The sequence below is a fragment of the Diabrotica undecimpunctata genome, unplaced genomic scaffold (assembly GCF_040954645.1).
Source record: "Diabrotica undecimpunctata isolate CICGRU unplaced genomic scaffold, icDiaUnde3 ctg00002206.1, whole genome shotgun sequence".
Taxonomy (NCBI): Eukaryota; Metazoa; Arthropoda; class Insecta; order Coleoptera; family Chrysomelidae; genus Diabrotica; species Diabrotica undecimpunctata.
The window spans coordinates 10645-22346 of record NW_027313315.1 but is presented as its reverse complement, the minus strand read 5'-3'; the positions used below and the strand labels follow the sequence as shown (position 1 = coordinate 22346).

Genomic DNA, 11702 nt, shown 5'->3' with positions numbered 1-11702 from the left:
ACGCGCTATCTCAGAGTGTTTCGTTATTATACTGGACATGTACTAAGTATTGAAAAACCAGGTAGAAATGTTAAATTTACTTATGAAAAAAAGTTAGATGTACCTACTTCTAGAGATTGAGGAAAATCTGCCAAAGACAACTCGAGAACATGTCGCCGTCAATGATGTAAGTAAATCATCTATTTTGAGAGTTTTGCATAAAGAAAAATACAACCCTTACAAAGTTCAGTTGGTTCAGGAGGTAAATGAAGATGATCCTGATAGAAGGCAAGAATTCTGTGAAATAATGATGGACAGAATGAACGCAGATTTGCAGTTTATATACAAAATAGTTTTTTCTGAGGAAGCGAAGTGTCATTTAAAGAAAAAAAGTTAACGTTTGGGCTGGTATGATTAACATTAAAATTATTGGTCCTTATTTTTTTGAGGGCATCTATTTACTACCAACAAGACAGAGCTCCACCGCATTTTGAACGTATAGTTAGAAATTATTTAAACGAGGTTTTTCCCAATAGGTGGATTGAAAGACGTGGATCGATCGAATGGCCGGCTAGATCCCCTGATTTGACTCCTGTCGATTACTTTTTATGGGGTTATTTAAAATCTAAAGTATATCTTAATATACCAAACAGTATTGCTGATTTAAAAGTTAGGATAACGGAAAAAATTAACAAAATAACCCCCGAGGCCATAGAAAATGTTGTACGAGAATTCCAAAATACATTGAAAAATACATTCTACATATTATGTGACATTATCTTCATTCAAACTAAAGGTTTGGGATAGACATTATCAAAATTTTACATTTTAAAAATAAATTTTCTCAGTTATGATTGCACCAAACTTAAAAAACTTTATATTGATGAACAGAGGACTAAAATCCCTTTCTAACAAGGTGCCATACGTACCCCTTTGTTATTTAAAATTTTCGAGGGGGGTGCTTATAATTCAAAGGGAGTGATGGAGGGGGATAATATTTTCATGCTGTAAATTGTCAATTTAAGAATAAAAATCAACCTGTTTCAGGTTTTTTTCACATAGTACATAATAACGCTAAAAATAAATTTATTCCATACATATGGACCGCATGGTATAACATTGTGTAGCATTAGTTTTGTTCTATAATGGCATATGGTACTACAACAGGGTAACCATAGGTGGCTATGCAACTGACATTTCAAAATAAAACAATTATTAATTTATTATAAACTGTCAGTTCTCATACCGAAATGGGTTATACTGCAGATGAAAAAATAGATACATTGTCAATTTATGTAAAAATTAATAAAACAAGCAGGCGGCAAGAAGAGAATATAGGCTGATTTATCCAGATCGACATACTCCTTCTGCAAATACATTTTTATATAATTATCGTCATGTCATAAATGAAAAAATGTTTTGAACAGAAGAAACGTACTATCGTAGGAAATGATGATGAAGATCTTAATACTTTGCTTTACTTTGAAGGTAAAAATTAAATACTTTAATTAGAGTAATAATAATAATAGATTAAATCCATAATAACATTTTTATTTTAGAAAATTCCGAAACTAGTCTAAACAATGCTACTAATGCATTAGAGAAAAGCCGTGCGACGATACATAGAGTTTTAAAAAAAGCACAACTATAAGCCGTACAAAATATTATCGGTACAAGAACTTACCGATGTTCATAAGAGAAAGCGTTTACAGTTCTGTCAAGACATGCTTACAAATTTGAACAATGATCCTAATTATTTTTATAACATCTTATGGACAGATGAATCAAATTTTTGAACTTCAGGCATTTTTAATACAAGAAATAGGTATTCGTGGGAACAAAAAAATAATAGAAAAAGAAAAATTAAGCAAATAAAAAAGTCAGGAAGAAAATCAATAAAGGTGTGGTGCGGAATATTTCACAACAAAATAGTTGGACCATTATTTTATGATTTTAAATTAACTGGGGAATCATATTTAGACATAGTCATTACAGAAGTGGATGAGTTATTAAATCAAAATTATACACAAAATCAATTAAATAGTATGATATGGCAACAAGATGGAGCACCGCCACATAATGTCGTAGCCGTTCAAGAACATTTAAATAATCAATTTGATGTGTAGATTGCCAATAAGGGTACCATTATATGGCCACCAAATAGTCCCGACTTAACACCATGTGATAGCTTTTTATGGGGGTTTTTAAAAGAAAAAGTGTATTTTGATTCAAATACAAATATTAACACTATCACGGCAAAAGTTCGCGCGTAAATTGAAAATTTAAATGGTCATAATAACACAATATCTGACGCATTAGAAAATTTGAGACGAAGATATTACTTGTGCATTGATAACAATGAAGGGCACTTTGAGCATCTATTGTAATCTTAAATGTAGTATTGTATCTTAAATGTAGTATCGTAAGTCATTAATTTCGTTGACTTTCTAAATATATTTTTTTCTTATCTTAGTATAGTATAGTAGTACCATACGCCATTATAGAACAAAACTAATGCTACACTATGTTATATATTTGTAATCAGGAAATGCAGGGCTACTCAAAACTATAAAAAATACAGGGTGTCCCATTTGAGATATTGAAGATGCATTTTATTGTGCACTTCCTGTATACAAAATTTGGGTTTGTTGCTACACTGTTAGTCGGTACAGATAAAATAATACAACTTTTTTTTTAAACTTTTTTTTGTATTCCCGAAATTAATGAAAATAAGTGTGGGGTCAAAATATAATGAGAAACCCGGTACCTCCAGCAAGTTGTCGTTCCATCGGTTTACGTGGTCTTCCTACTGATCGTCTTTTTATTGTGGAACCGTCTCTTGCCGTCTTTAGTACTCTATTTGTTATCATTCGGCTTATATGCTCGTTCCATGCTACTCTTTTATTTCTTACCTAGTCCTTGATGTTCTTCACCTGGTGTCTACGTCGTGTATATATACTTCTAGCTCTGTCCCATAGTATTCTACTATCAATTTTTCTAAGTATTTTCATCTCTGCTGTTTCTAACATCCTTTTTGTCCTCCGTATCAGGTAGTGTTTATGCCGTGTATGCCATTATGGGTCTGATGACTGTTTTGTACATTCTGCCTTTCATTTCCTTCCCGGTATTTTTATTTCACCATATTGTTTAATTCAGGCAACCTGCGTCTCTATTTGCTCTATTCACTTGATCTTTTACTTCTGTTTCGAGCTTTCCATAGTTAGATAATGTGATGCTTAGATATTTAAACTCCATCACTTGTTCTATTATCTGATCTGGCTGTTATAACCATGTATTTTGTCATTTTTGGGGAAATCAACATGTTCAGTTTTCTGGCGATTATATTAAATTAGTGCAGCATGCGTTGTAAATCATCTTCACTCTGAGAGAGTAGTATTGCATAGCAGATTATTTTAAGTTGTTTTTTCTTCCTTACTTTTTTTACTATTTTATCCAAAATAAGTTTGAACAATAGGGGACTCAGGGAATCTACTTGTCTTACGCTATTTCCAGCTTCAATAGGGTCAGTTAGTTCTACGTTTTAATAGTTGTTTGGTCAGATCTGGTCCTCCGTAATATAGGAGTTTATTTAGTATTCTTTCCTTTTCTGGTAATTTTTCAATTTTCTTAATGCTTCCTTTACCTCTTACTTCTCAATATTTATTTTTTCATTTGTCGTCACCTCTGGTATTGGTGGTTCATTATCATTACCTTTAGCAAATTGGGATCGAAAGTAGTCTGCCCATGTTTCCTTCTGAATGTGTTTCGTTTTTATAAGTTCCTTTTTCTCTTTTCTTTGTCCTCTGATCATTCTCCATATTTCTTTTTGTGTTCCGCAGAAGTCGTGTTCCATCAATCTGTTTTGAGAACTCTACCAGTGTTCCTTTTTTATTTGTCTAACTAAAGTATTCTATTCATTTCTGATTAATTTCTAGTGGTTGTATGGCTATTGTGTTTGTTATGTTCGGTATTTTAAAGATGCTTTCTTCTTTTCTTCACATTTTGTCTTTACTTTCTCCCTAAACCATATGATATGTTAATATTTGTTACGTTTCTTTCTCTCCCAAGTGATTCTGTTTCTGTATGAAGTATTTTTGAAGACGTAGATCCAGATATAGAAATACGTAGCAGGATTGAGCAAGTCAAAACAGCATTTACTAATATGAGAACCTTGCTAAGCAACAACAGCCTTAACTTAACGCCTCGATATCGCTTTATAAAATGTTACATTTACTCCATACTGCTATATAGTGTAGAAACCTGGACCTTAAAGGCCAATGTGATAAACCGATTAGGGGGCCTTTGAAATGTGGGTATTTAGAAGACTACTTAAAATTCCCTGGACAGATCACACAACAAATGTCGAAGTATTAAATCGAATGGGCAGAGAACGAGAATTGCTGCCAGTAATAAAAAGAAAAAGAACTGCTTATTTGGGTCATATATTTCGAAATTCCAAGTACCAGTTCTTAAAGCTTTAGATGCCCATGCACTTTTAGAGCCACACAAGATCGAGAGGAGTATGCCAGAATTGTCGTCAACATCCACTAATTGGATGGAGTACCATAAGAAGAAGATGAAGTATTTCATGATAATTTTTATTTTACATAATACTAGGCTATGGTCGCTACTTATATTTGCTGAGTTGAGGCATCTTACGTCAATTATTTTTGATGGATGTATACCTCTGCTGGTTGTAACATAATCTTAGATCATAGACTAATCATAGATATTTGTCCACGGGTGTTATTAAATGTATATTTGTGTCGGTATTTGTAGTCAAAAAATGTTTTGTTTATTCTAAGTTCGTTATTCGTGCAGAAGTTTATCATCAGTTCTCCATTTTCGTTTTTGACATTCTCATTATATTTTTGCGTAATTTCGGGTATTACTTGATTGCCTGTTCGAGCGTTAAAATCCCTCAATATTATAATCTTCCCTCTGACTTGATCTACTACTTATTAGTTTGTAATTATAAAATCATTAAAATACTTTTACATCATTACAGGAGGACCAAATCGTGCATAGAGAGGCCAACATGGAGGCCCACAGGTATGTAGAAATATTTCTTCAAATTGTATAAGGACCTTCATTTTTGTTTCAGCTTATGTTTTATACTATATATGCCCTCAACGGACTTATTTCTTATCTTTTAGCATCCACCATTTGATTTTTGTGGTCTTCTTTGATATATTGGTATTATTTCGCTTCTTACTTCGATATCCAGCACAAGAAACGTCTTTTTCGTTTGTAACGATTATATTTTGCCTACCACATGGGGTATTATTATAAGGGGTAGAAGATTGGGAATAGAAATTACTGGGGGCGAAGATAGGGCAAGCAAAATAAACGCTACTTGTGCGAACGTCACTCAGGGTTTGTTAGGAGAGCTGGGGTCGTGGATACGTAAATGACAAGGGGTTTGGATTGGGGCAACTACAAAAAAATGGAACAAAAGGTCATGAATCTCTTGGAACAAACAAAACAAAATAAACAGGAAACACCTCTAGTAATTTAAAAAGGACGCCACTTCGAGGTGCCTAATTATAACTATTTACAACAGCTAGTTGTAACTATCGAAATAATTATTAAAAATGAAAAACATCTTTTTCAAATGAAACTCAAAAAGGGTTAGTTAAAAAAATAAACAAATGTTAAGAAAAAATTTAACATTTATTGTGTCTTACCACAATCAGTTAAAAAAATAAGATAATACAAAAATACTATATAAATAGTTACTAAGTACAAAAATACAAAAAAAATACATGTGTCCTATCTGTTTACAATGGGGAATTGCTACAAAAACTTTCAAAATTGTTACTGCATGGAGGTTAACCTTTTTTAACAACAAAACAAATGAACATCGAAAATAATAAAACGAGCTGTCATAACTTAACATAGAATGTAAAAAAACTTAACAAACAAATTGATAGCTAAAATACATTAATTTGCTACTATTAACTGCTACTAAAATTGTTTCCCGTAACGTAAGACGAAGATTTCCATGAAAAGGGGCAAAAACAGAACACTTTACAAATTCTACGTGAATTTGGACATAACGCTGAAGCCTATCACTCTTGACCGCAGCTCCAGCGAGAGTGATGAAATTATCTTTAAAATTAATTCACATTACTTGGTATAAACAAAACGCTGGGTATAAACAAAACACAAACGGGAATTAAGACGCAAATTATTAATTTGAAAACGCAGTATCGGGCGGTTTGAACAAAGAAATATCGAGGAACATACCTAGCGAAATAAATAATCAACTCTAAGATGGTTTATATTAACTCGAGCCGACCTAAGAAGGAATTGAAATATATTTCGGGTATTTTAACTTAAAAGATACGAACTAAGAAATATGGAAAAAATTATTTGTTATTATAATGCATATATGAGGGGACTTCAATTTAATACATATACGAGGGGATTTCAAAATACAAATCAAAGTACAAATCAAAAGTACAAATCAAAATTCAATTCAAAATACAAATTTCCTTCAAGGAAAATGCAAATGCTACACGTTTACTCTTCAGAATGATGGCTTTGGTCTTCTCTGCCGCGAGTTCCAGTCCGTGATCTATCACCCAGTCCTTCGCGACGTTGCCCGTATGTCTTACCCGAAATAGAAGATCTTAATCTTAATAGAAAAATAAAACTTGATATTAGCGAGATACTCTTGATTGCACTGCAAAAAGCTCTGCTTGTTCCAAATATTCTGACATGTAAAATGATAAATAATAGTAGATATGCAGACGATACTGTGTTCTTGGTAAGAACATCGTAGGAGCTTCAACTTTAACTAGAGAATATAAATAGAGCAGTGAATAAATGGAATATATGGGCCCAGTAATGCGCAACGAACATCAATACAGCCTACTCCAAATCATTCTGCAGGGTAAGATTGGTACAACTTAACGACTAGATAACTTATTAGAGCAGTCAATAAAACTAGAATAGCCATGCTAGTACCTAACATTCAAATGGTGAATCATAAAAAATATCTGGGAACTATCATAAACGAGACAAGTGATCAAAATATCGAGAACAAAAGATGTTTAAAGAAACTGTTTAATGATTCGGCTCTTTCTACCGATAAGAATGTTAAGATCATATGTGTTAAGTATCTTGTTGTACGGCGTGTAAGCATGGATTCTCAAAAAGAACATGATAAAAAGAATTGAGAGTTTCAAGGCGTAATGCTATAGACGAATATTAATATTAAGTTGGGTCAACCAAGTCATAAATAAATAAGTAGTAAGTTGAATACACAAAAGGCTAGTCTAAGATAAGGGTAACAAAATCTTAAAAAATTTTATAAATCTTAATAAACTCAAAACAAATTGTTTCACATGCATTTGAACTAAAATTAGGACAATGTGAATGCGACAGTGGTAAAACATTTAATAAAAATAAGTGAGAACTTCTATTGTAAATAATATTTATTTATTAATGTAAACACAACGCGTTAATATTTCAATCGAGTGAGTACATTTGCTTACCGTCATGATGTAAGTCGTAACCGCGAAGTCTCAATTGTCAGCACGTTGAAGATTGAAATAAAGTAAAAAAGTTCCATAGTCTCTTAGGGGGAAATGTCGGTCTAAACCCAGCCGAGCTATCGCAGTGGAAGCACAACACCACATTTGATGTAATATTTTTTACAATATGCATAAAAAAGAGAAAATTGAAATACTTGGACCATTTAACGCAAAAACAAATGAATATACACGTTTCTACGAACTAAATTACAGGAAAAGATTAAAAGGCGACGGAATCCGTGCACGTAATTCTGTGTGCTTTGTGACACAGATACTGATTTCCTGAGATCCTCCCGAAGCTGTTATTTCATCTCATCCATACATGTAGCCTAAGCCAGATCGCTCATGACAGCCCAAGTTGTAAATCTACATATTACGTTTATAGTATGCGATAGATGTGGATAATTTGGGAAAGCTACGGCTTTTTCTAGGTCAAAAGTGAATGCATAGTAAGAATCGTCAGTCTGGGCCTTTTCTGTATAATTGTTTTATAGAAGTACGTGCAAGCTCGGCCTTTCTAAGATGAAATTCGTGCTCTACTTCAATCTGTCTTATCCCATTATCATCTGTTATTGCAGCTTTTTTTTAATTTGTAAGCATCACACTTAGGGCACGTATCTTTTTGTGGTACATGAAAATGAAGGTTGTAATCATTATTAATTGTACAGCGATGTACATAATTTATAATAATATATTTTACAGTAATATATACGTCTACAACACCTCCAACAACTAGCTCAAAACCTGCAATAAAAGATATACTTCCCTGGTTGAAAAATATCACCAATCAAAATGGAACTTTAAATATTTTAGGAGGTAAGTTGACATAAAAATAGATAATTAAAAACTAGCTAATATAGTTCACTTTGCTTTTGTGTAGTTTTTTGTACTTTTGGTACTTTGTACATGCACCCAAAGGGTTCAAGTCTGGGCTCATAGCAGTCCAGCAGGGCTTTTTAATTAATTTAATCGAATTTAACACCCAGGAAGAAAACAACATTCATGGCTGAGAAACATACCTGGAGCAATATCATCAGAGACGTAGCCACAATATTTCGAAGGACCGAAAATGGCGCTCTACAAATGATTTGAAGAGTACATAAAATCAAAAACACGAGGCCAATAACATGGTCTTGTCAGGGCGTCAGCCCGTTCGTTCCCTTCCACGCCTGTTGGTTCCGGTACCCATACCAAGGTAATTCTAATGTTCAGCGCAATATCAGCCAGTGCTCTTTTGCACTTAAGAACCAGATTAGAGCTGACCTTGGGCGCTTGCAACACCCTTAGAGCTGCTTGATTGTCAGAGCAGGTCCTGCCTGAGCGAAGGTTAAGAAGGTAGAAGATTGATAGACGAACAGTTTGTATTTATGCTAGGCAGAAGGATAAAGGATGCCTTCTTTGCTTTACGAGAGTTGATAGAGGAATCCAGGGGAAGAAAAGAGAGATACACTTGGTATTTCTAGATCTTTAATTTATATTTTTTTTTCTAGGCGCCTATGATTTGGGCGAGGGTCAATTTGTCCTTTCTAACGGAGAATGTACGAAGACACCCAATAAGAATTTCCCTAAAGGAACTTGCAGTTTGCTATCAAATTGTCCACATGTCCATTTATATCTGACAGATTTCTTGACCTACGAACAATTTGCTTGCATACTTGATAACAAGTAAGTACTGTACTGTCATTTAATTTTTATTTACAGTCTGTTGAACATTATTTTAATTTATTTAACACTAAAATAAAATTAATTTTTATCGTTTATTACTAAAAGATACAAATCCAAATTATCAACTAACCCTCTACACTTTAATTTCTCTTATTTGTACTGTGAACTGTTGTTATGTAATTTTATCAAAGCGGACCGTACACACTCGCGACATCAGGACGTTGGAATCTCGAACCGTCCATAAACACCTACTTTTGAGAGGTTTTGATAGAAAATGAAACTACTTCTCAATCTTAATAGCGGTTAATAACATTATCATAAAATTATAGCAGTTTAGACGGGTAGCTGCTTCATGAGTATTAAAACACTATGGGACTATGTAAAAAAGTGTGGTTATGGTTATGATAGATCAAGGCAGCACCCATTTATGAGCCCTTTAGACACTTACTTTAAAGATGGGTCCATTATATCACCTCTATCATTCGGACTAGGCCCATATGGAGCTAGTCTTCTGCGTTTCTGAGGCCCTAGCTGCACCGGGCTCACGTATCTTCTATAATCAGCAGGAACTCCAAATATAACTCCGTTCTGCTGTTCCGAACTTCTAATCGTTTAGTAATCTTGGTGCTTCACAGAAAGCCAAAAGTCTCTTTAAGGGAAACTCGCTCATTTGGCTCTGTTGCATAAAGACTGAACCCAGAACCTTGGGCTATAAAGACGGCACCGTGGCCCATTCAGATGAAGATATAACCGAGTTTATAGTAAGACATAGTAAGCATACATACGCCGAGTAAGCATTTTGACCACCAGAGACCATCTTCTACGGTCTGGAAGGAGAAGCTAGATTATAAGATTTTTATATGGACGCACTATGTCGAGCCTAGCCTATCTTATACCTATACAACTGGCCCAGGAGTCCCGGAACTCCTACCCCGACCAGTACTGAGGTTTGGGTATCATCGGCAGAGTGGATGAGTTCTTTTTTGCCAGGGCGTCAGCCAGTTTGTTTCCTTCCACTCCTGTGTTCCGATACTCATACCAAGGTAACTCTGTTACGTCATCAAATGTTCTCTTGCACTCAGGAACCAGCTTCGAGCTGACTTTGGAAGCTTCTAAAGCATTTAGTGCTGCTTTACTGTCAGAGCAGGTAGAGATAGTCCTGTCTAAGCAAGCCCTATCTATTATTTCTTGAGCACATAGCAGGATTGCAAAGATCTCGGCCTGAAAGACTGATGCATTAGAGACCAGAGCATGGTCAGATTTAAATCCGATTCCGCCCCCATATACTTCATCATCTGTATATATTCTTTCTGTAAGTGTATACTTACAGTAATCTGATACTTTCCTACAGTAGTATGATAATAATTATAATATACTTTGTGAAAAGTTGTTCAATGGAACTTTATTTTTTTTTGTTTTTGTGAACTTATGCTCATTTCATTAAAATGTGATAAATATCAATAGCTACATCACCGTTATTATAAATCTGTATTAAAATTATAAAGGTCTGTTAGTTGTTCATAATCTTTAGTTTCTTTTAAATGAACGCAAAATTTCTTCATCTTGATCACTTCATCACTTTTACACTCTTCATCTGCAGTAACATTAGATTTTCTTGCTTCGTCAGTAAATTCTTAAATTATTTTCCGCAAATCAAAACTTGGGTTCTCTGTTAAGATATCTAAATTGATTGGGAGGTATATTTCCAAATCTAAATTTCCTGGCATGGTTTTTAAGAAGCCAGAAACCTTGTTATTAAAAACTTTTGACATATTTTTTAAAAATCAAGTGGGTGGCAATGAGACGACGTAGTTTTCGGAGATATAAAAACTATTAAAATATTTTTTAGTTTTTTTATATCTAAGGACAGAAGAACTTTTTGACCTTTTTTGACTGGTTAGAACATTTGTAGATAAGGTTAAAGCAGCTTTCATGGTATCAAATCTCCGATAGGATAGAAACATGAAGAAGAAAGCAATGTTATAAATAATCCAAAATAATTGTTTTTTTATCTAATAATGTGTTATTTTTATTTGCAGATATGCCGGAGTTTGCTGCCCAGAGGTAGTGCAAATGCCCTAATGACGAGTTTTATAGTGTTATTAAATATTCATAAATAAATAAAGCATTTTTAATACAATAATCCTTATTTAGAAAAATAATAAAAAATATTGAACACCTTTATTATTAAATATCCAAAAATCAAACTGTATGAAGACCACGATATCATCTCTTTTATATCAATCAAGTCATCATTTTTTGTATCTCTTTAGATTCAGAAGATGTAAAGTTTTGACGAATTATTTTTGGAAGTATGTATTGGTTAAAAACTTAAGATCCATAGAAATAAATCACAGTCAAGAAAATTCAGGCAGACAAGTCGAAATACTTTGAGCTCCATAACTTTTACACTTTTTGAGAAGAAACAGTGTACATTTAAATAATAAACCGAAATATATAGAAGCAGTGTACGGTGGTCTGTTAATATCTGTAACATTGTAAGTACAGTCTCCAAAT

At 33.6% G+C, this 11702-nt stretch overlaps 1 long non-coding RNA gene across 1 annotated transcript; it reads left to right on the top strand.

The window, feature by feature from the left end:
• The first annotated feature begins 4984 nt into the window (after positions 1 to 4984).
• LOC140431881 (uncharacterized) lies at positions 4985 to 11328 on the top strand. Its single transcript, XR_011949736.1, has 4 exons — positions 4985 to 5031; positions 8223 to 8336; positions 9011 to 9185; positions 11225 to 11328. It is a non-coding gene; the product is annotated as an uncharacterized lncRNA (long non-coding RNA).
• The last annotated feature ends 374 nt before the right edge of the window (positions 11329 to 11702 follow it).